The 25470-nt window shown below is 42.2% G+C and overlaps 1 pseudogene across 1 annotated transcript; it reads left to right on the forward strand.

Annotated features, from left to right (window-relative positions):
* Positions 1–5576: 5576 nt before the first annotated feature.
* LOC147613390 (pentatricopeptide repeat-containing protein At2g33680-like) lies at positions 5577–8288 on the forward strand (annotated as a pseudogene). The gene is made up of 2 exons (XR_015263413.1): positions 5577–5816; positions 5925–8288. The product of XR_015263413.1 is annotated as a pentatricopeptide repeat-containing protein At2g33680-like (transcript).
* Positions 8289–25470: the final 17182 nt, after the last annotated feature.

Consider the following 25470-nt stretch of genomic DNA (forward strand, 5'->3'; position numbering starts at 1 on the left):
ACTTGAGGATAACGCTAATGTGGAGTGTTCATTTGATGATCTTCAAAGTTATACACCTACAACAAACAATATTGTTTATAAGGAGATCTTAATGACTTCAGAGTGACAAGTCAGGTTTCTTATTTAAGTTCTGCAATTTGATTAATTTTGTTGTGATTTCTTTTTTTATACATATTTGTCCATGGTAAAAGTACCTATTTTTGTTGTTTATGTTTTGACAGACATGTCTAAGATTACCTTTACATTGGACATGCCTTTGTCGAGGATAGTACGTGAGTTTTTCTCTATATTTGCTTAAACTTTCTTGATTACAAAGTATGGAACATGACATTCTATACTAATGTCTATCTGTATACAGAGCCACCGCTATGGTCAGCTCCTATTACTGCAAGTCACGTAGCAGGGATTATGATTGATGCTTATAGGGATGGGTAAGTATAAGTGTAATTGTTAGGCATTGTATGAATATTTTTTGAACCTATATATAAATAATTGTATAACCTATTTGTTATGCTTTGATTTTAGGATATTACATGACATTGATACGTTTATGGTAAGACGAAATCCACATCTAGGCAGTACTCAATGCCAACAGCTTCCGAGATTGCTGGTATCATGATTGGTCAAGGTGATGATCATAATGTTGGTCGTCGTGATATTTTATTGCATACTCGAGAAGGCACATGCAAACACATCTCTAATTTGCATAGGTGCTATATGCCTGTTTTGTACGTCATGTTATTTCCAAGAGGGGAGGATGGATGGCACTTGAGAATCCCTTATGCTGATGCACAAGTGAGTGCATTGAGAAATGGTCATTGTGTGACTCAACGACAATACTATGCTTATCGATTGCAAATTCGCCCAGATACAAATGCATGCTTGCTACGTGGTGGAAGGTTGTTGCAACAGTTTATGGTTGATGCCTATTGCAGTGTTGAAGAGTCACGATTATCTTGGCTACGCCATAATCAAAAAAGTTTGCGTTCAGAGGTTTATAGTGGTTTAGTAGACATGCTTCATGTGGAAGGAAGTGGAAGTGGTATTGCAGGAAGGACAGTGGGAAGTAGAATAGTGTTACCTTCCAGTTTTACTGGTGGGCCACGACAAATGTATCAACTTTATCAGGATGCCATGGCAATTGTTCGTTCAAAGGGCAAGCCCGATTTATTCATTACTTTCACCTGTAACCCAAAGTGGCCAGAGGTATTAGATGCTTTACTCCCGGGGCAAAGTGCATGTGACCGGCCTGATTTGACTACTAGAGTATTTCACCAAAAACATTCAGATATGATGAAAAATATCGTGAAGAAGGACCTCTTTGGTAAGGTGATTGGATATGTGAGTGTCATTGAGTTCCAAAAAAGAGGATTGCCTCATTCACACACGTTATTGATCTTGGATAGTGCCCATAAACCTAAGACTCTCCAAGACTATGACAGATTAGTATGTGCCGAATTGCCTGACAAGCAAATGTTTCCTGCTCTGCATGATGTCGTGTTGCATTGCAATATCCATGGGCCCTGTGGGCCATTCAATCCAAGTGCAATTTGTATGGATAAAGGGAAATGCACAAGGAACTATCCACGAGCTTTTGCACAAGAGACTACTGTGGATGAGAGTGGTTACCCCGTGTATATGCGTCGAAATGATGGAAGAACTGTGGCATTGAAAAAGTGTAATGTTGATAATAGATGGGTTGTGCCATATAACCCTTATCTTTCAATCACATATAATGCTCATGTAAATGTGGAAATATGCTCAACAATATCAGCAGTGAAATATCTTTACAAGTACATATACAAGGGGCATGACAGAGCAACAATAAGATTTAGCACTGTACAAGGTGGGGATGTTAATGCTGCTTGCGTAGTCGATGAGATTCAGAGGTATTTGGATGCACGTTACGTCTCTGCATCAGAGGCATGTTGGAGACTCTTTGAGTATGATTTACACAATGAGAAGCCTGATGTGCAACGGTTGCAGGTACACTTAGATGGGGGTCATAATGTTATCTTCAGAGATGATGATAATATTGCAGATGTTTTTCAGAGGGAAAATGTAGGCAAGACTACTATGACTGAATGGTTTACCTGTAATCAACAACATCCTGAAGCAAACAATACATTGTATAGTGATTTCCCTCAACAATGGGTTTGGAACTCCAGGTTGAAGAAATGGACCAAAAGAAAGATTGGAAACACTATAGGGCGCATGTACTTTGTAGCTCCTTTGGCAGGTGAGGCATACTATGTTCGCCTACTTCTTACAATACGTAAAGGATCTAAGTCATTTGAAGATTTGCGTTCGCTCAATGGTCACATCTATCCTTCTTTCAAGGCAGCTTGCATTGCCAGAGGGATACTGGAAGATGATTCTGAATGGGTTGCATGTATGGAGGAAGCATCATCTATGCAAAATGCCTTGCAATTGAGATGTCTTTTTGGTACTATATTGCTATTTTGTGAGCCTTCCTGTCCAGGAATATTGTGGAAGAGATTTCGAGAAGAAATGATAGAAGATTTTCTATACCAGTTATCGAGAAGCAGGGGTCAGTTTATTGGTATTGAACAATTAGCTGAAACTCATGCACTACTACATTTGGAAGAAATTCTTCGTGCTCAGAGACGGAGATTGGCAGATTTTGAAGGGATGCCTGAACTAAACAGAACTGATTTGGAAGTCTTGGGTGAAAATACATTGCTTTTGGAAGAGAGATCTTTTGATACTGTGGAACAATATAACCTGTCAAGTGCTATGGAGTCAACTTTAACAGATAGCCAGCGTGTTGCTTTCGATGCTGTAATGCATGCAATTGCGACAGATGCAGGTGACATTTTTTTCCTGGATGGTCCGGCGGGATCGGGCAAGACCTATTTGTATAATTGCTTGCTTGCGCGAGTACGTGGACAAGGGTATGTTGCTTTGGCCACTGCATCGTCAGGTATTACTTCTCTACTCTTGGCGAATGGACGTACTGCACATTCTAGATTCAAGATACCTCTGGAGCTAAACAATTCTTCAACTTGCAAAATCCCTGTACATGGACAACTTGCTGAGGTTTGGAGAGTTTGTAAGCTCATTATTTGGGATGAGGCTCCAATGATTCATCGTTATGCTTTTGAAGCATTAGATAGGAGCTTACAAGATGTATTATTCTCAGATAAGCCATTTGGTGGAAAGGTTGTATTAATGGGAGGAGATTTTAGACAAATCTTGCCTGTTATTATGAAGGGAAGACGTGAGGATATTGTTAATGCAGCATTGTGTCGTTCCTTTCTATGGAACTCTATCAAAGTTCTAAAGTTAGCTGGAAATATGCGTATTCAATCAAGCAATACTAATGGATGCAATGAGTTTAAACAGTGGGTCATGAATATTGGGAATGGGTGGATTGTAGCAATGATAATACGATGGTGACACTACCAAGTAATATGGTCTTGCAAAGATCGAGTCTTAAAGACTTGGTACATTGGGTATACTCTGAATTGGCTATCACTACGACATATGCTTCATACTTTAGTGAGCGTGCTATTCTTGCTCCGATAAACAGTCAAGTGGATATTGTGAATAAGACAGCTTTGGATGCAATGCATGGTGAGCCTAAGGAATATTTCAGTGCAGATTCAATTCTTGAAAATGATGAAAATTCATTCCTGTATTCCACAGAATTTTTGAACACAATCGACCTTCGGGGCGGATATCCACCTCACTGCTTGGTTTTAAAGTTAGAAGCTCCTGTTATTTTGCTTCGTAACTTGGATCCAAGACGTGGACTCTGTAATGGTATGCGGATGATATGTAAGGCCTTTCACTCTAAAGTCTTGGAGACTGAAATCATCACTGGTACTAAAGTTGGTGAAAGAGTATTTCTTCCACGGATTACCTTTATATGCAGCGAGGCCCAACTACCATTCACCATGAGGAGGAGACAGTTTCCCGTGCGGCTGGCATTTGGCATGTCAATAAACAAATCACAAGGCCAAACCCTAAATGTCTTGGGGTTGTATTTGGTGACTCCAGTGTTTACTCATGGACAACTGTATGTTGCGTTGTCACGAGCACGGTCTCCTCATGCTGTTAAGGTGTTACTTGAGGATAACGCTAATGTGGAGTGTTCATTTGATGATCTTCAAAGTTATACACCTACAACAAACAATATTGTTTATAAGGAGATCTTAATGACTTCAGAGTGACAAGTCAGGTTTCTTATTTAAGTTCTGCAATTTGATTAATTTTGTTGTGATTTCTTTTTTTATACATATTTGTCCATGGTAAAAGTACCTATTTTTGTTGTTTATGTTTTGACAGACATGTCTAAGATTACCTTTACATTGGACATGCCTTTGTCGAGGATAGTACGTGAGTTTTTCTCTATATTTGCTTAACTTTTCTTGATTACAAAGTATGGAACATGACATTCTATACTAATGTCTATCTGTATACAGAGCCACCGCTATGGTCAGCTCCTATTACTGCAGGTCACGTAGCAGGGATTATGATTGATGCTTATAGGGATGGGTAAGTATAAGTGTAATTGTTAGGCATTGTATGAATATTTTTTGAACCTATATATAAATAATTGTATAACCTATTTGTTATGCTTTGATTTTAGGATATTACATGACATTGATACGTTTATGGTAAGAGTTGTCGACGAAGGCATCGAGATGTACGGGATTGGTGTTCCTGATGAGGAGTGGGGTGTCTATTTGTTTTGGAGAGAGATGGACAGATGCTTTGCATCATTTGAGGGGTATTCAGTACCCGATGAGTGGTTGTTTCTTACATCCATCATGGCCATTGGTATTCGTTATGCGTTTTATACTAGAGCTCCTCATGTACCATCGACTCGATGTTCTATTGTACGAGGTAATTTTGATTATGTTTTTCTATTATAAGATTTTTTTGAGATTTTATTTATCGATATGTCGTTATGTGCAGATTTGATTTATCATTGTTTCGTTTGTGCAGGTTCTTTGCATTCATCGATAGTAGAGCATGTGCGGGATGGATCACCGCTTTACAATAGAGAGCGTATTGTGATGAGGAGACAATTGAATGATCCTTCTCACAAGAGAAGAATTCAATTTGTTGATTCTGACATTACTGACTAAGAATACGTATTTTGTGGTGCATTTTGAGAATATGTAATATTGGTCCTTTTTTGCATCTTTGTATGCTACATTACTATGATATTTTTGTTTTCGCCATAAATCTACGAGACATGGATGTTATTTTGAGATATGTATATATAAAGTCACTTGAAATAATGTATTGTGTTTACTTAAAACATGACCTAAATTGGAGAAACTGAGTTTATTTTTTCTAGAACTCTACCTGTCGGCCGCAGAGCAACGCGCGGGTCCAATACTAGTCTCCTTGGTGGTTGACATGGCTGAGCCCATGAAAATGAAATTCTTGGGCAGCCAAGGATGGGCACGTAAACGGGCCAATCATAGGGTGGGCGGCCTTCGGGTGCGGTGTGTGTGTAAGGGGTCTCCCATGACAACCCGCCCATTAGTTTGGGCAGCTTCTGTAAACACGCCTAGCTCTCTACTCTCCCTCTCCCTTTCTCCCTCTCTCCCTTTCGATCCTCGTTTTTATAGTTCTTGATGATGACTTAGTAAGGTATGGCTTCCATAGTGTTCACTGCTTGTTGAAAGCTGTGAAGGCTTTCAAGGGTGCTACAGAAAACGGCTGAGAAGATGGCAGGACGTTTGAGAAGTAGCCAGAATGCCTCGGAAGGCAGGGCCTTATTGTGGACCAAGTACTTCAAAGATCCCACACAGTGGTGGGACAATCGAATTACAAAGGTGAGATATGCTCATTGTGTGTAAAATGTTTGTCAATGTTGCCTTCCCTCTGCTTGTTTTCCTGTATTGATTTGCTTTGAGACAGTTTCCACCTTTCCCTTTTGACAGAACAACTCAAGGACCCCAGATTTCAAGCATAAAATCACGAGGGAGTCTCTGTGGATTGATGGGTGCCCCCCTTGGGTTCGTGAAGCGCTGATGAAAAGTGGAATGTCAAAACCTATTGAGGCTAAAGATGGAGATTTTTGTGTTCGGAAGGAGAACATTAACAGTGAGACTGCTAGCAATCGGAGCATAAAGGCCATGGCCCTTCAATTTGTTACCTCGCTGAAGGCGTGTGCGAAGGAGAAGGATCTTAAAAAAGGGGCTATTATTCATTCCGATATTCTCGAAACAGGATTGCTTGAAAAAAACCCTCATGTAGCCAGCTCTTTAGTCAGTATGTATGCCAAATGTGGTGCTCTCACAAAAGCCCAGGAGGTGCTTGATAAGCTTCCTGTTAGAAATGTTGTCTCTTGGTCTGCATTAATTGCAGGATATGCCCAAAATGGGCATGCCAATGCAGCATTGAGTTGTTTTGAACGCATGCAAGGTGAGGGCATCTCTCCTGATTCAATCACATTTATTTGCATCCTGAAGGCATGTGGCAGCTTAAAAGCAGCAGACAAGGGCAAAGAAATTCACGATGAGATTCTCAGACAAGGGCTTCTGAGAAAAGATGTTGTGCTTGGAACTGCTCTGGTGGGCATGTATGCCAAATGTGGTGCACTCGCCAAAGCACAACAGGTTCTTGATGAACTTCCTATCCGGGATGCAGTTGCTTGGTCTGCATTGATCGCAGGGTATGCACAACAAGGGCTGGGTCAGGAAGCGCTTAACGCCTTTGAACGTATGAAACACGAAGGCTTCTCTCCAGATGCAATTACCTTCATTTCCGTTTTGAATGCTTGCAGCAGCATTAAAGTGGTTGACAAAGGCAAAGAAATTCATGATGCAATCGCCAAACAAGGGTTACTGAGAAAGGATGTTGTGCTTGGAACTGCTTTGGTGGATATGTATGCAAAATGTGGTATGCTTGCAAAAGCACAGCAAGTGCTTGACGAGCTTCCCTTTCGAAATGTAGTTTCTTGGAATGCACTCATTGCAGGATATTCTCAACAGGGGCAGGGCAAGGAAGCACTGAAATGTTTCGACCGGATGAAACAGGAGGGCCGTTCTCCCAATGCAGTCACCTTTGCTTGCATATTAAAGGCGTGTGGCAGCATAGGAGCAGCTGACAAGGGTAAGCAAATTCATGATGATATTGTAAGTCAGGGTTTGCTGCGAAAAGATGTCGTGCTTGGCAATGCATTAGTCTACATGTATGCAAAATGTGGTGAGTTTGCTAAAGCAAGGGAAGTCCTTGATGATCTTCCTGTTCGGGATGTAGTTTCTTGGTCTGCACTAATTGCAGGATATGCCCAACAGGGGCATGGTGAGGAAGCGCTGAATTGTTTTGAGAAAATGCTACGTGGGGGCCTAGTTCCTGATGCAGTCACGTTTGCTTGTGTCTTGAAGGCCTGTGGCAGCATAGGAGCGATTGACAAGGGTAAACAAATTCATGATAAGATTGTCGATCAGGGGTTGTTGGGAAAATCGGTTGTGCTTGGCACTGCTTTGGTGGATATGTATGCAAAGTGTGGCGAGCTTGCTAAAGCACAAGCACTATTAGTTGAGCTTCTTATTCAAGATGTATTCTCTTGGAATGCATTAATTGCAGGCTATGCTAAACAGGGGCTGGGTGAGGAAGCATTGAGCTGTTTTGAGAGGATGCTACGGGATGGCCCCTCTCCGGATGCAGTCACCTTGATTTCAGTGCTAACTGCGTGCAGTCACTCAGGTCTAGTGGAGGTGGGTCAAATGTATTATTCAAATATGAGAAGTAAATTTGGCATCACTCCAGACATAGAGCACCACACCTGCATGGTTGATATTTTAGGCCGTGCGGGGCACTTTGATAAGGCGATCACAGTTATTAAGCAGCTGCCGTCTTTCGACCATTCCCCACTTTGGTCTGCACTGCTGGGTGCATGTCGAAAATGGGACAATGTGAAGCTCGGTAGGTGGGCCTTTGAACATGCAGTACAGGTGGACAAATATGATGCTGCATCTTATGTCTGTATGGCTAATATTTATTCAGCTGCTGGCATGCATGAGGAAGCAAAAAAGATTGAAGCCATGCGATGCACGGAAGATTCCAGGACGAACTTGTTGGGTTGAGGCGAATGGAACTATTCATTCATTTGTTGTTGGGGATAAAAAGCATGCACAGAGCAAAGATATTTATTTGAAGCTACAAGATATTGCCCTTAGAATGTCACAAGAAGGTTATTCGCCACGCTTGCATTGGGTGTCACAAGATATCCCTGACAGTGCGAAGAAGGATGTACTCTGTGGGCATAGTGAGAAATTGGCCATTGCTTGTGCCCTTCTCAATACTCCTGAAGGGGCAACTATACGTGTTGTGAAGAACTTGCGGATTTGTGGTGACTGCCATGATGCTACATCACTGATATCAAAATTAGAGAAGCGCAAAATTGAGGTTCGAGATGCAAATAGGTGTCACATTTTTGAAGATGGAAAGTGCTCGTGGGGATTACTGGTGATGGTAGAGCAGCAGCTTCAACCTACTCTATTTTGAAACCCAAAATGCTGCTGTTGCCTAGCAGGTGCACAGTACATACTGCCATGATGCTACATCACTGATAACAAATTTTGAGAAGCACAAAATTGAGGTTCGAGATGCAAATAGGTGACCCTGCTGGTCGAAAAATCAGAAACAAAGGGGAATTACCTCATGCGTGGGAAAACTAAAAACTTATTAACCTAAGCTGCTGGCAACAAATAAAGGCAGCATCCACCGCCGACCTCGAAGCACCTATAAAGCACAGCCAAGGCAGCCAGCCTGCACAGACAGATGAGGAGGGTAGAGGAGAGGCGGGAAGGAGAAGGGAGAACGGCAGATGGCAAATCGCTGATGAGCTACCAGGCCGCTTCCCTCTCTCTCTTTCTCAAGAGGTTTCCCTCCAAGCCTCCGGCTGCATGCCTTCTCTCGACCTCTCAGGGCGGATGAATATTGAAGTCCTAACTTAGGTTAATCAAGCTAATCCCGCCCTCCATCTAATTGCAACACGATTTTCCTGCTTCTGTCTCTGGCTGTTGTCGTTCAGGCTGCAGTAACCACACTTTGAGCAATCAGGGAATTAGAACTCGAAATTACAGATCTAACGATGTATTTTTCGAGCAAATTGGATTGCTGCAGAGGTCGATACAGATTTTTACGATTAAATAGAGCCAATAGAAGGGCATAGATTAGGAGCCATAGGGGTTACAGTTTTGAAGATGGAGAGTGCTCTTGTGGGGATTACTGGTGATGGTAGAGCAGCAGCTTCAACCTACTCCATTTTGAAACCCAAAATGCTGCTGTTGCCTAGCAGGTGAACAGTACATACAACCACATAATTTATGCACATGGGTGAGAAAGTATGTTCGATATATTGTATTTTCCTTCCCATTGAATTACATGGAAATTTTTGGAGAAGTGATGAAGTTTTTAAACTTAAACTGTAGACTTGGAGCCAAGATAGTCAAAAAGTTCAGAATTTTTAGTTTTTGGTACAAGCATGTTCTGTCTTCAAACACCACTACTTTTGTAAGTCTTTTGGTTCCAAGTGCTTTCCTAGTTTGGCCTTGTACACTGTTTGGAAGTTGCACAAGAATCCGCGAAAGCTTAGATTTATACCAGCTTTTTGTAATACATCTCTTACAGATGTCAAAGCCATTTTACTCTGTGTTCATGAACTTTGGAAGAATCTTCTTAAGAAGTTGATGTGCCTACAACTTTTAGTTGGATTTTGAATGACTCGGTAGGAGTTACACCCGTCATTATTCTTGGAGGGGTATGCTGAGAAATCTTATCCTTACTGCCTCCAAACCCTTGATTTCACACGCTTGTACACCAAAGAAATTTGGACGACCTAGCGGAGAGAATCAGATCTCTTATTACAAAAGTTTTTGCCTACAGATTTGAAAAGGATAGATGCAAAGCTTTGCTAGTAGAAAATTCAGCTTTGCATTTTTTATTTTATGTGGTTAAAAAATACAAAAAGGTAGATATAGATGCCAGTAATTGTTTAGAAAATTCTTCTCTTTGTTTATTGTTTGTTGAGTATAAAAATTTCTTCTTTTTCTAGAAAAGAGATCTTGCTATTAGTTAACTACAAATGCCTGGAGGCTACAATGTAAATGCCCCTTTGCGTGTCTTTGTTAATATGCATGTCTTTGTTAATATGCATGACATGTTGCAATGTAAATGACCCCCTTTGTGTGTCTTTGTTAACATTGAAAATTGTCCATGAGTAATAAGTTGTGCAAGAATAATATTTTGTCAATCTTGCATGCATGTAAAAGAAAGAGGGGTGAATATCATTATTTTGCATGGGCAACGGGGGGTGTTGAATGTAAGTGTCTCCTTTTCTGAGGCTATGTTGATATTTCCTGCATGTAGAGGCAGGTTTGCAGGGGAAAAAATCTCAACTGTTACCTTATCTAGGGAGTGGTGGCCCGGTGGGTATGTACTGGGTGATTTGTACATGCACATGGAAGTGGTGGACAATATTTGAAATCAATAGCACCTTGTAGTGTTCTCTCGAGTATTTGCCCTTCCAAAGTCGGTCCACTTAATTAATGCTTGTCAGTTGAGTGTCAGCTACTAGCTGTAAGCTAACTGTTAGCAGTAATTGTCAGTTAACTATCAGCTACTAACTGTTAGTTAACAGTTCGCAGTGATTGTCAGTTAACTGTCAGCTACTAGCTGTTAGTTAACTGTTAGCAGTAAGTGTCAGTTAACTATCAGCTACTAACTGTTACTTAACAGTTAGCAGTGATTGTCAGTTAACTGTCAGCTACTGTCAGTTACCAACTGTTAGTTAACTGTCAATTACGAACTGTCAGTTACCAGTTGTTAGTTAGTTGACTGTTAGCAGTAATTGTTAGTTAACTGTCAGCTACTAACTGTTGGTTAGTCAAGTGTTAATACTAACTGTAAGTTACCAACTGCTACTTGAATACAGGGTAGAGTGGTAATAAGGTCACGAGTCTAATTTGAGACAAGGTTTGATGGCATGCATAAGTGTCCACACTTCAGGAGATAAAGTCACTAAATGTAGTAAGTCCATTCCACGCTATCAGTGAGGCCATGTCCCAAGTGGACATCATGCTATAGCCCTTGGTCTAAAAAAATGGTTCTCCTTGTTTTGTCAATGTTTTTCCTGCTCATGTAGCTGGTCTAGCGAAGCTATTGTGTGGGCTTACACCTCAATTCATTTCAAAGTTTGACCCTGTAGTTGGCATCTTAGGCCACATTTTATTTTTGAAACATGTTTCAATTGTTAAATCGAGCAATACAAGGTATGTGGGAGCAGTGCACAGCCCCAAACCCCTATAAAATTATTGTTTAAATGAAACAATATAATCTATATGAGGATTGGCTTTACTTCCACCGCTACAAGAGACTGCATTTTTTCTTTTCCACTTTGCTGAGCTACATATGCATCCTCAATCAGAACCTTGGACAATCTATGGATTTTTTAACAAAATTTCCAAGACTAAAACAGCAATCGAGTTTTATAAAGATATTCTCCAACCACTATAAAAAAAATTGCCAGCTAATTGTTAGCACTAAATTTAAGGGCAGAGGAGCCCTGAAAGCAGAATATCTATTGTGAAATCAGATTGATGCCTATTGGAATATCTATCCTAGAATACTTCCTAGTTCTGCTACTACCGAGATAAGCAGTGATGGGGCAGACCAGCCCTGGGCGTCCTCCGTGTCGTGCTCTGGGCTTGTCTCGTATCCTTGACCCAATCAGCTCGTAGGTCAGCTAGCTTCTCATTCCCTTGCTCATATAGTGTCCGCAGGCAGACTCAAGGGCATAGAAATCCGTGAGATATTATCATATTAGCTGTGCGGCAGTCCTTATTCAGTGGACAATCTTTCCACTGATGTTGCTTAAGGCAGCCGAAGCACAATCCTTCTTTTCTAGCTCTTTCTCTCTGTTCTGGGGTCAACGAGGACTTCGACCAAGCCCGAGCTGCCATTGGAGTTACTTTTCTTTTCATTCCAACGGTGGTACTTGTCTTAGCTGGTCCCTTAACCGGCTTCACCTACTTGGTTTGGCCACTTGGTTGCGAGACACTTGACCTTACAGTCCATTTCCTCTGAGACCCACTTCTCTTTGGGTACTCATGCTGAGTCCCTGCCGGCACAAACCCACTTGGTCTGCCTCTGGCATCTTCATAGTTCAGGGCTACTGCAATAGATTCATCTAGTGTAATCACATACTTAGCCCGAACTTCCATTTTAATCCTGTCATTCAGCCCATAAATATAATCTTTCAGCTGAACTGACATCGAGAGAGGGTCTGCTATCTTCATAACACATTCTCTAAATTTGTCGGTGTACTCTGCCACAGACAAATTCCTCTGACGAAGATTTCTATATGCATCCCAAGCTCGGGATTCCTCGTCAGGTGGAAGAAAGTGTTTCTTAAATTCCCTTTTAAACCCTTCCCAGGTGGTTGGTGCTGTTTTGTCTTTCTGTTGTTTCATCCACCACCTATCCGCTGCCTCCACAAACAAGTGAGTGGCCTCAGATATTTTCTTCAAATCAGATTTGATTTCACAAATGGCGAAGGCTTCTTCCCATTTGTGCAACCAAACCTCAATAACATCCGAACTGCGCTCAGTCATCCGACCAGCATACTTTTCTAGTCTATAATTTGCTACGTTAGGCACTTTGACTTTCGCACGTTATGACGAGTGGATACTAGGCTCTTGCTCTGCTTGAGCTTTGCCTTTATCCTCTCTGGATGGTCTAGCTGATAAGGCTTGCACCATCTCTCTAAGCTCATTCTGACCAGCGTTTGCTTGAAACTGCTGGTTCATTATTTGGTTTAAGGCGTCTTCCAACACAGATATTCTTCCTACCAAAGTAGGTGATGTATGATGTGATAGCTGCTGTGTGGAACGGACTCTTGATTCCTCAGGATTCATCCTGGAATCTTGTCCTTCTGCCTCCATTTTTCTCAAAGAAAGTAAATAAAATATTTTTTTCTTTTATCTTTTTCTTCACACACCAAACTCCAAATATATACTGAAATTTTCCTTTTTCTTTTCAGGAGTAAACAAACTGTATAAACTGAAAACTGGAAAATGGAAATTTGTATAGAAGGAAGAAGAAGTTGCTCCCTGGAAATCTTCAAGCTCTTCTCTCAGGCTTCTCACACACGCTGCTATGCTTCCAAGGGCTTCAAACGTGTGTCATGCAGTTGTCAGGACATATAAACGCCGATTCTGCCCTGTTATGCCTCTTCAATACTCAGCCGATTCCAAGAAACGATTTCTGTATATGCTGCCCCACAGTAGGGTCTTGATGATGCTCTATCTCGTATGCTCCCTCTATTAGGCAATAGTCACAAAGTGACAAGAAGAAATTCCCTGCGCACGACACCCTGCTATCCCGTTCCTCAGGTCATGTTTCAATAAAACGTGATTCTCAATCTGTCCAGTGAAAATTCAGTGTCCGCTTCCGATTTTTCCCCAAATCGAATTACGATAAGGCGCGATCATTGACAGTACGCAGCATGTTCAGCTTCCCCCAATGAATCCAACATCTCACCTGCAGCCACCAATCCATCATTAGGGAGAGAACCCTAGTATGCATGAAGCTTAGTCAAAATCAGGGAAACATTCAAAGCATATTCCTTGTAGATTCTGAATCAACAAATGTAATTCTAGAGACCTAATTTTATTTACATTACATACATACATACACATTTATACATCAGCTCTGTATCCTGCAACCCTGTACATGTAGCAATACAGTACATATTTGTCCAGAAGCTTTTCCAAGCCTTCATACTTAGGCTCTGAAGAGAAACTTTGGACTGAACACATACACCTTTAGTTAAGATAACCTAAGATGTGGGAAATTGAATAAATGAAGTTGGTGTGATGGGCCATGGCTTTCTTTCTATCATGATTGAAGTTAAATTCTAAGTGGGGATGGCCTCCCCCCATGTGTGGGATAGTAATCCTAGTTTACCATTGATTGGTTCAATGAAATAATAATGAAAAGTAGAGGGGCTCTTGACCCAACCCCCTCCTTGGGTCTCCACTAGGTGACTAGGATGAGGTCTCGAGATGTAGACCTCAGAATAGGCCGTGAACCAAGACTCCTGGAAGAGTCTGTAAGTGGTGAATCAAAACCCTAGGGAACATTCGGGTATTGGACCTATGGATGTATTGTAGTCATAAACCAAGGTATCTAAAGGTAAATTTGGTGTTGGGCAACCAATGTGGGCGGGGAAACCAATGATCTTGCACATAAATAAAGGACCTGACCTCTAGTGCAAGCTTAGATGAAGAAAGTTGATCTATTTAAAATGTTTGATATTGTTTGCTCAACCAAGGAAACCATTTAATATCTAGTCTCATCGATACTCAAATCAATGATTAGCATAAGGTCTCATGAGGGGAGAGTGGTCCTCAAAATAGGATTAATCTATTAGCATTTGATTATATGTGGCATACCGCTTTTATCCATTACACTTACACATCACTAGATGCTTTGATACTTTCTTTTTTGCTAAAACGAATTATTTAAGACACTTGTATTTCTCTTCAATGTTTCCTCTTTGATGTTATGTCTCAAAATAGAACCTTTTCACTCTTACCAAAAACTCAATGAGGCTATATCTCAACTAGAACCTTTTTAAAACCTCTTATTGCACATCATAGGATTTCACCTTGGAAATTTGGTGGCAACAAATGACCTCTTTCATATTCATTCAAGATTGGTTGTTACTTTGGAACTACTATGTATTTGTAATATGTTTAGTTCATAAGACTAATTGAATATTAAAACTATATGCATGGTTGTCTAGTAGTACATGTGTGCATGATGCAGCCATAAGACTTACTGAATATTTGTAATGTATGTAGTAGTATATGTGTGCATGATGCATCCATAAGACTAATTGAATATTTGTAATGTATATAATAGTGTGTGCATATGACGCATTCATAAGACTAATTGAATATTTGTAATGTATGCATGGGTATATAGTAGTACATGTGTGCATGACAAATCCATTCAGGTACAAGGCTAAACATATAACGTGTGCATGGGTATGTAGTAGAATGTGCGTGCATGAGGCAATATGTTTAGTCCATAAGATTAATTGAATATTTATATTGTATGCATGGGTATGTAGTAGTACGTGTGCATGACACAACCATAAGACTAATTGAATATTTGGAATGTATGCATGGGTATATACTAGTACGATGCATCCATGACTAATTAAATATATGCATGGGTATGTAGTGGTATGTGTGCGCATGATGCATCCATTGAAAAATGAGGAGTAATTGAAAGCAATCTCAAATGCAAGTAGAAGAGAAAAACCAAAGGTTGGAATATTAGCTTGAAGAAATACAATGGAAGGTCAAGAAGGTAAAAAGATAAGCTCATTAAAGAGATAGAAGATAGGGAATATTATGACATAAATGCTTGAAGAAATACAATGGAAGGTCAAGAAGGTAAAAAGATAAGCTCATTAAAGAGATAGAAGATAGGGAATATTATGACATAAATCCCACCTAACCCAATTATTTTCTTGCTACAGCTGAAAGTTATGCAGCACGATCAATCCCACCGCTAGCTTTTTGAATCTTTTTCTTAGTAGAGTTCAACATATGCAGGCGTAGCTTTTCGATCCTCGAGTCTTCAAGTAACTTGAGGAGATCTTGAAGAGGCATAGAGCCACCTTTCCACGACCAAACGGATTCACAGAGCCTTCTACATGATCCACTCGATATTCTTGATATACCTCTCTCCCTACCCTGGGGCTAGCTCCATAGGTTGTATAATGATGATGTTCCTACTTTATATCATATGGATTGAATTTGACATTCCCAGCTCATAGCTCTAGTATTTGTTTTCTTGGTACCATGATGAGATTATTCACATAAGATGAAGCCCCTGAGAGATAAAGTCTTACCCACTTGTGATATTACCACCCTAACTGGTTTCTCCTAGAGCCACACAAGTATAATAGTACTCAATGACTGTCAGTGAACTCTGGGCTATGAGTCATACGAGCAATATTATTTATATGGTCATATGAGCAATAGTAGGGTTTAGGGTTTTAGGGTTTTAGGGTTTTAGGTTTAGGGTTTAGGATTTTAGGGCTTTAGGGATTTAGTGATTTTGGGTTTCGGGTTTCGGGTTTTGGGCTTAGGGCGTAGGACTTAGGGCTTAGGACTTAGGGTTTCAGGGTTTCAGGGTTTTAGGAATTTTAGGGTTTTAAGATTTAGGGGTTTTTTCAGGTGTGCAGTTGTGTAGTGATAAAGATAAATAATCGGTAGCTGCGGCGGCAGCTAAAAGTAGCTGTGGCAGCAAAAAATAAATTTTTCGAGGGCCGGTTACATGATAGTGAAGTGATGTCAAGTGGAGTGTATGTAAGATATGGTGTTGAGGTGTGAATAGTATGAACTTAAGATGGCCTTGCACTATGACCAAAAAGTCCAAAATCCCACCTCACGAGGACAACAGTCAGCCGAAAAATACGACCAGTTGCCCACGCAAACTAAAGGCTAAGATGTGGAGACAACAACTTGCCGCAAAAGAACGACTAGTTGCCCACCAAACCAAAGGCTAAGACGTGGGGACAATAACTTGCCGTAAAAGAACAACTAGTTGCCCTCAAAAATAAAGGTAAGGGGAAGGGAAGGTGCATCAATCGAAATGACACTTAGCATGCCACGCAATATGACATTATGCCAGATCGAAGGAGCATACTCAGTAGAAAGACACTAAACCAGCCAAATTAATGACCAAATGCCTCTTGCTAAGCACCAAACAATGGCCTTACTCACACACACAAGAAAGACACTTTACTGGCCCAAAAAAGGACTAAGTGCCTCACATACACAAAACACAAGACAAAATTTGATTTAAGAGACAAAAAAGACTTAAAAAAAGTCGATTTCTTGTATTAACTTGAGGGTGTAGTTCCAAACTAGTTTCGCTCTAGAGTGAGCTCTTCAGTGGAACACCCAAGTTTGAGATTACAAGAATGAGAGATCTCCCTTATGTAGAGAGGGGAGGGCTAGCTTTTGCCTCTTTGCATGTGGGATAATTCAGCCTTTTGTTGTGAAGAAGCAAGCTTAGGACATGCAGAACCCAACACAACAAACGACGCTCGAATAAGATCCCCCTAGTTCTTAAGCTTGACTACTCCAATAACACCAAAGCTTTAAACTTGGGGGCCTCCCTAAACCCTAAACTTTTTCGACTTTGCCAACAAAATCCCGAGCTGAAGCATATATCTAGACCTATGATTTGCTGGAGAAATCCAAGGAATCTGCGCTCCTATCTTGTTAGACTAAGGTTTCGAACCTATAATTTGTAACTTTCTATTTTTAGTAAGTACTATTTTTAGCGTGGACCCACCTTTGTAAAGCAACCCTTGGGAGCATCGGCTTAACAGCATATGAGACCTCCCATGCTTGTTTCTGCTATCGGGAAAACCCTCCACCTATTTTATGCATCTCTCTAGTCTTCTAGTTACCTTATGTAATTTATTTTTGCATGTAGAGTCAACATGTCCACTCTAGCCTAATGGTTAAGGCTTGTGACTCTAATGAAAGGGGTCATGAATTCAAAACCCATAGCTTGCATGAGATGCTATTGAGCTCCTTTTACTTGTTTAGAGAGCTCTACTTATCCGACTCGAGCGCCGTTTGTTGCGTTGGGTTCTTCATGTCCTAAGCTTGCTTTTTCACAATAAAAGGCTGAATTATCCCACATGCAAAGAGGAAAAAGCTAGCCCTCCCCTCTCTACATAAGGGAGAGCTCTCATTCTTGTAATCTCAAACTTGGGTGTTCCACTGAAGAGCTCACTCTAGAGCGAAACTAGTTTGGAACTACACCCTCAAGTTAATACAAGAAATCGACTTTTTTAAGTCTTTTTTGTCTCTTAAATCAAATTTTGTCTTGTGTTTTGTGTATATGAGGCACTTAGTCCTTTTTTGGGCTAGTAAAGTGTCTTTTTTGTGTGTGTGTGAGTAAGGCCATTGTTTTGGTGTTTAGCAAGAGGCACTTGGTCATTAATTTGGCTGGTTTAGTGTCTTTCTGCTGAGTATGCTCCTTCGATCTGGCATAATGTCATATTGCGTGGCATGCTAAGTGTCATTTCGATTGATGCACCTTCCCTTCCCCTTACCTTTATTTTTGAGGGCAACTAGTCGTTCTTTTGTTGTCCCCACGTCTTAGCCTTTGGTTTGGTGGACAACTAGTCGTTCTTTTACGGCAAGTTGTTGTCCCCACGTCTTAGCCTTTGGTTTGGTGGGCAACTAGTCGTTCTTTTACGGCAAGTTGTTGTCCCCTCATCTTAGCCTTTAGTTTGCGTGGGCAACTGGTCGTATTTTTTGGCTAGCCGTTGTCCTCGTGAGGTCGGATTTTGGACTTTTTGGTCATAGTGCATGGCCATCTTAAGTTCATAGTATTCACACCTCAACACCATATCTTACATACACTCCACTTGACATCACTTCACTATCACGTAACCAACCCCCGAAAAATTTATTTTTTGCTGCCGCGGCCCGCAGCTACTTTTAGCTGTGGCAGCTACTACTGGTTATTTATCTTTATCACTTCACAACCGCACACCTGAAAAAACCCCTAAACCCTAAACCTTGCAGCAAGGTTCAGGGTTCAGGGTTCAGGGTTTAGGGTTTTTAGGATTTTAGGGTTTAGGGTTTTGGATTTTGGGTTTTGGGTTTTAGGGTTTAGGGGTTAGGATTTAGGGTTTAGGTTAGGGTTTAGGGTTTAGGGTTCAGGGTTCAGGGTTTAGCTGCGCCAGCTAAAAGTAGCTGCGCCTGAAAAAATAAATTTTTAGGGGGCCGATTATGTTGGATACTCTCTGAAATGTTTGCTGAAGGACATGCTTCCCTACGCAGCGTCACGATCCCAAAATTGCTGTTTAGTGAGCCAGAACCAACACCAAAACCCAAAATCCAGACGCCGCTTAGGGAGACGCCACGGTTTAGCGAAGCCGCTTAGGGAGACGCCACGGTGAATAGAAGCCGCTTAGGGAGACGCCACGGTGAACAGAAGCCACTTAGGGAGTAGCAACGCTGTAGCGCTGCTACGCAGCGTTACGATCCACCTCGTGACGACGTCAGAATCGCCGAAAAATGATGGGAGGACGTGTTTTTCGCGCGCGCAGGATTGCTATTTTTTGTGCGCGCAGAATTGCTGTTTAGTGAGCCAGAACCAATACCAGAACCCAAAATCCAGAAGCCGCTTAGGGAGACGCCACGGTGAACAGAAGCCGCTTAGGGAGACGCCACGGTGAACAAAAGGCGCTTAGGGAGTAGCAACGCTATAGCGCTGCTACGCAGCGTTACGATCCACCTCGTGACGTCAGAATCGCCGAAAAATGATGGGAGGGCGTGTTTTCCGCGTGCACAGGATTGCTGTTTTTTGCGCGCGCAGAATTGCTGTTTAGTGAGCCAGAACCAACACCAGAACCCAAAATCCAGAAGCCGCTTAGGGAGACGCCACGGTGAACAGAAGCCGCTTAGGGAGACGCCACGGTGAACAGAAGCCGCTTAGGGAGACGCCACGGTGAACAGAAGCCGCTTAAGGAGACGCCACGATGAACAGAAGCCGCTTAGGGAGACGCCACTGTGAACAGACGCCGCTTAGGGAGACGCCACGGTGAACAGACGCCGCTTAGGCAGTAGCAACGCAGCTACGCTGCGTTATGATCCACCTCGTGACGTCAGAATCACCGAAAAATGATGGGAGGGCGTGTTTTTCGCGCGCACAGGATTGCTGTTTTTTGCGCGCGCAGAATTGCTGTTTAGTGAGCCAGAACCAACACCAGAACCCAAAATCCAGAAGCCGCTTAGGGAGACGCCACGGTGAACAGAAGCCGCTTAGGGAGACGCAACGCTGTAGCGCTGCTATGCAGCTTTTCGATCCACCTCGTGACGTCAGAATCGTCGAAAAATGATGGGAGGGCATGTTTTTCGCGCGCGCAGGATTGCTGTTTAGTGAGCCAGAACCAACACCAGAACCCAAAATCCAGAAGTCGCTTAGGGAGACGCAACGCTGTAGCGCTGCTACACAGCTTCGCTGCTACGCAGCGTTACGATCCACCTCGTGACGTCAGAATCGCCGAAAAATGATGGGAGGGCGTGTTTTTCGCGCGCGCAGGATTGCTGTTTTTTGCGCGCGCAGAATTGCTGTTTAGTGAGCCAGAACCAACACCAGAACCCAAAATCCAGAAGCCGCTTAGGGAGACGCCACGGTGAACAGAAGCCTGCAGGGTTTAGGGTTTAGAGTTTAGGGTTCAGGATTTTAGGGTTCAGGGTTTAGCTGCGGCAGCTAAAAGTAGCTGCGCCTGAAAAAATAAATTTTTAGGGGGTCGGTGATGTTGCATACTCTCTGAAATGTTTGCTGAAGGACATGCTTCCCTACGCAGCGTCACGATCCCAAAATTGTTTAGTGAGCCAGAACAACCACCAAAACCCAAAATCCAGACGCCACGGTTTAGAGAAGCCGCTTAGGGAGACGCCACGGTGAACAGAAGCCGCTTAGGGAGTAGCAACGCTGTAGCACTGCTACGCAGCGTTACGATCCACCTCGTGACGTCAGAATCGCCGAAAAATGATGGGAGGGCGTGTTTTTTGCGCGCGCAGGATTGCTGTTTTTTGCGCGCGCAGAATTGCTGTTTAGTGAGCCAGAACCCAAAATCCAGAAGCCGCTTAGGGAGACGCCGCGGTGAACAGAAGGCCCTTAGGGAGTAGCTAAAAGTAGCTGCGGCAGCAAAAAATAAATTTTTCGGGGGCCGGTTATGTGATAGTGAAGTGATATCAAGTGGAGTGTATGTAAGATATGGTGTTGAGGTGTGAATAGTATGAACTTAAGATGGCCACGCACTATGACCAAAAAGTCCAAAATCCCACCTCACGAGGACAACAACTAGCCGAAAAATACGACCAAGTTGCCCACGCAAACTAAAGGCTGAGATGAGGGGACAACAACTTGCCGTAAAAGAACGACTAGTTGCCCACCAAACCAAAGGCTAAGACGTGGGGACAACAACTTGCCGCAAAAGAACGACTAGTTGCCCTCAAAAAATAAAGGTAAGGGGAAGGGAAGGTGCATCAATCGAAATGACACTTAGCATGCCACGCAATATGACATTATGCCAGATCGAAGGAGCATACTCAGCAGAAAGACACTAAACTAGCCAAATTAATGACCAAGTGCCTCTTGCTAAGCACCAAACCAATGGCCTTACTCACACACACAAGAAAGACACTTTACTAGCCCAAAAAAAGGACTAAGTGCCTAACATACACAAAACACAAGACAAAATTTGATTTAAGAGACAAAAAAGACTTAAAAAAGTCGATTTCTTGTATTAACTTGAGGGTGTAGTTCCAAACTAGTTTCGCTCTAGAGTGAGCTCTTCAGTGGAACACCCAAGTTTGAGATTACAAGAATGAGAGCTCTCCCTTATGTAGAGAGGGGAGGGCTAGCTTTTGCCTCTTTGCATGTGGGATAATTCAGCCTTTTGTTGTGAAAAAGCAAGCTTAGGACATGAAGAACCCAACGCAACAAACGGCGCTCGAATCGGATAAGTAGAGCTCTCTAAACAAGTAAAAGAAGCTCAATAGTATCTCATGCAAACTATGGGTTTTGAACTCATGACCCCTTTCATTAGAGTCACAAGCCTTAACCATTAGGCTAGAGTGGACATGTCGACTCTATATGCAAAAATAAGTTACATAAGGTAACTAGAAGACTAGAGAGATGCATAAAATAGGTGGAGGGTTTTCCCGATAGCAGAACCAAGCATGGGAGGTCTCATATGCTGTTAAGCCGATGCTCCCAAGGGTTGCTTTACAAAGGTGGGTCCACGCTAAAAATAGTACTTACTAAAAATAGAAAGTTATAAATCATTGGTTCGAAACCTTGATCTAACAAGATAGGAGCGCAGATTCCTTGGATTTCTCCAGCAAATCATAGGTCTAGGTATATGCTTCAGCTCGAGATTTTGTTGGCAAAGCCGAAAAAGTTTAGGGTTTAGGGAGGCCCCCAAGTTTAAAGCTTTGGTGTACTTGGAGTAGTCAAGCTTAAGAACTAGGGGGATCCGCTTACTCGAAGAGGTTTCTCGATTGGAAGCCTTTAGAAGTAGAGCTGTTCGCATATTGTACTTGATCTTGCTGAAAGTTTTCCGAAGGAGAGAATCCGGATATCCTCTACCTCGAAGTCGTTGGAAAAACAGAAGCTTTAGCTTGATGTAGCTTTGAAGCGTGCATTCCCTGATGACATAACGCTTAAGTTCTCCAATGATGAAGGCTTCCTTTTGATGACTAGGGTGCCAGGAAGAGAAAGGGAGGTATTGATACCTGTTTAGCTCTTTCTGAAAACAACTAGTAGAAAGCTTTCCTGTGGTTTGAAAATTAGTACCTTTGAAGAGGTGAATGTCCAAAAAATCCACAGATGAATTGGAGATGACATGTGTTATCTTGATATGCTCCTGAAGATCCATTACATAGTTGCTAAGATGTTGAAGCAAAGTGGTGTGAGACCCATGCCAAAAACCTAAAGCATCATCAATGTATCTTTTGTAGTAGAGAAGCTCTGTTGTGGGATGTACCTGTTCTTGAAGGTTTTCTAAATAACATAGAAAAAGGCAAGCATAGACAACAGCAAAATTACTGCCCATAGCAGTGCCTTTGATTTGATGCCAAAAAGTGCCATTAAACTCAAGATAGTGGTTCTTGAGAAGAAGAGAGGCAATTGTCATGATGAGGTTGAGCTCTACATGGTTGAAGTCACCCTGTATCATCATCTTGAGGGCATGCAGTCCTTCATTGGTGGGAATACTGGGGTACAGAGATTCCACATCAAATGTGAAGAGGATAATTTCTTGTGGTAGATGAAGCTTAGATAACTCTTTAATCAGAGTGAGGGAGTCTTTTAGATGTTGCTTTTGTTGGAGGAGAATGGGGAAAAGCTTATGATGAAGCCATATAGACGCATTCTCAAAAACAAAGCCATTGTAAGAGCAGATTGGCCTTCCGACCACTGTAGGTTTGTGGATTTTGGGCAAGAAGTAAAGAGAGCAAACTCTGAACCCTTGCTCTGGCTTCTGCAAAATAAACTTTGCTTCATCCCTTGAGAGCACACTAGACTTTTGATAGATGCAGGCAAGCCTATCAAACAGTTCATTCAATGGAGCTTGGGTGACTGGGAGATAGACCTGTTGATCTAGAAGTTGCCGATCACCTTCATTAAGATACCATGATTTATCAAGAATTACCAAACCAAGGTTTTTATCTGCTGGCTTGATAATGATGTTATGGTTCTTTATCAATCTGTTAAGGGCTCTTCTCAAATGAAGCGAAAGCTTGTTTTGAGGAAGTCGCTCACATGAAGAGATTGAATTTTGAAGTATGACTCTTCCAGTGTTGATGATGTCTTCCAGAGGCTGATAAACTTTAGAAGGATTCCAATTCGGGTTTGCAACTCGAAAAGGAGAAAGAGGTCTATCTGGTGCATTTCTGAAAAACCATCGAAGACGAAGTTGCCTTGCAAAATTATCATAGTCTTTGGTTAGATGTGTGGAATCCGGAAACTTTGATGGAGGAATATATCCCAAACCAAGTCCTAGAAGCTTTTTCTCGCTAAATGAAAGCTTGTACTGAGAGAGATTGTGGATGGCAGTGTTTGAAACACGTTGATCCACCTCAGTTGGGGTCTTTCTAGAGAAAAGCAATAGAGCATAGTGCTCGGGATCTTGGAGAGGGAGCCAGAAGAGGTGCCTTAACGCCGGGGATTTCGAGACCGAGATCGGCTCGGTGGAGCGGATCTGCTTCGTGAATTTTGCCGATTTTGTTTCTGTCCCGAACCAGATTTCTGGGTATTGCGGCCTTGTCGAGAAGAGGAAGGCTGTGCAGAGGAGGGGGTGGAAGTCTTCTCCCTTTGAGGTTGATTTCCACCCCCTTGCCGGTTTCCCCGCTGGTTTTTTGGCTGGGTAGACTTGCCTTTATTTGGCTTGTTTCCCTGCTGCTTACCTTGGTGGTTGTTTTGCCGGTCTTTCTGTTGATTGCCTTTCTTAGAAGCTTGGTTGCTTCTAGTTTTCTTCTTGTTGTTGTTCTGGCTATTGTTCTGGCTTTTCTTTTGTTGATTATCTTTTCGTTTTTTGTTTGTCCCACTTGTGTCATTTGCTAGACTTTTCTTTAGCTTGTTGATCTGTGCTTGAACTTGCTTCTGAACTTGCTCTTTGACTAGCTTGGCTATAGAGGGTTCAGTAGGAAGAGATTCTGCATCTCCCATGGCTTGATCCTGTGCAGCTTTCCTCTTGGTGAAAGCAGCTTGCTTGATCTTAGAGTTAAGGAGATGAGAGACCCTAAAATTATTTATGGCAGTTTTGAAATCTTTGAGCAGCTTGTTCTTCCAAGTCTTCATGGTGTTTTCCCATAAAGCATGTGGGCTATCCATGAGTTCCAAAGCAGCCATGAGGTTCAGGATTTCCTGGAGACTGGCTTCAAAAGTGGAGGCATAAGCATCCAGCTTCTTTTCTTGATTCTCTACCAGCTTTGCTTGGGTTTCAATGAGGACTTCCAAGCAGCTGCTCCTGTAAATTTTACAAAGATCTTGTAGAGTTTGATTGAGAAAGGCCTGTCCTTGTTCATCTTGCACAGTAAGGCGGGGTGGTTTGAGTCGAAGACTGTTAGGTACGGTGCCTTCTTCTCTTTGCTCTCTAAGCGTTTTGAGGTAATCTTGACTTTTCTCAAAAGCTAAAAACATCTTCTTATACTCCTCGATAGACTTCTTCAAGAAATCTTTAAGGTGAGAAGGTTGAGCGATGGGAAGAGTAGGCAGAGCAAAAAGGTCATCATAGGATGATGATGAAGCACCAAGTGTAAACCTGTATTGGTTTTGTGCATTAGCAGTATCTATGGAATCATCCATTCTTCGCTTAGCACGTTCTCTTTCTCCACTAGCAAATTGAAACGCTCCCTGGCTGGTAGAAGGGTTGTCTTGACCTTCGTTTGCTGCCTCTGGGATAGTGTTCAAAAGCACCATGATAGCAAAGGTTTAGGGTTTAGGGGTTTTTTTAGGTGTGCGGTTGTGGAGTGATAAAGATAAATAACCGGTCGCTGCGGCAGCAAAAAATAAATTTTTCGGGGGCCGGTTACGTGATAGTGAAGTGATGTCAAGTGGAGTGTATGTAAGATATGGTGTTGAGGTGTGAATAGTATGAACTTAAGATGGCCACGCACTATGACCAAAAAGTCCAAAATCCCACCTCACGAGGACAACAACTAGCCGAAAAATACGACCAAGTTGCCCACGCAAACTAAAGGCTGAGATGAGGGGACAACAACTTGCCGTAAAAGAACGACTAGTTGCCCACCAAACCAAAGGCTAAGACGTGGGGACAACAACTTGCCGCAAAAGAACGACTAGTTGCCCTCAAAAAATAAAGGTAAGGGGAAGGGAAGGTGCATCAATCGAAAT

This window comes from Cibotium barometz, chromosome 44 (genome assembly GCF_041138505.1).
Source record: "Cibotium barometz isolate CiBa-2024 chromosome 44, ASM4113850v1, whole genome shotgun sequence".
Lineage (NCBI taxonomy): Eukaryota > Viridiplantae > Streptophyta > Polypodiopsida > Cyatheales > Cibotiaceae > Cibotium > Cibotium barometz.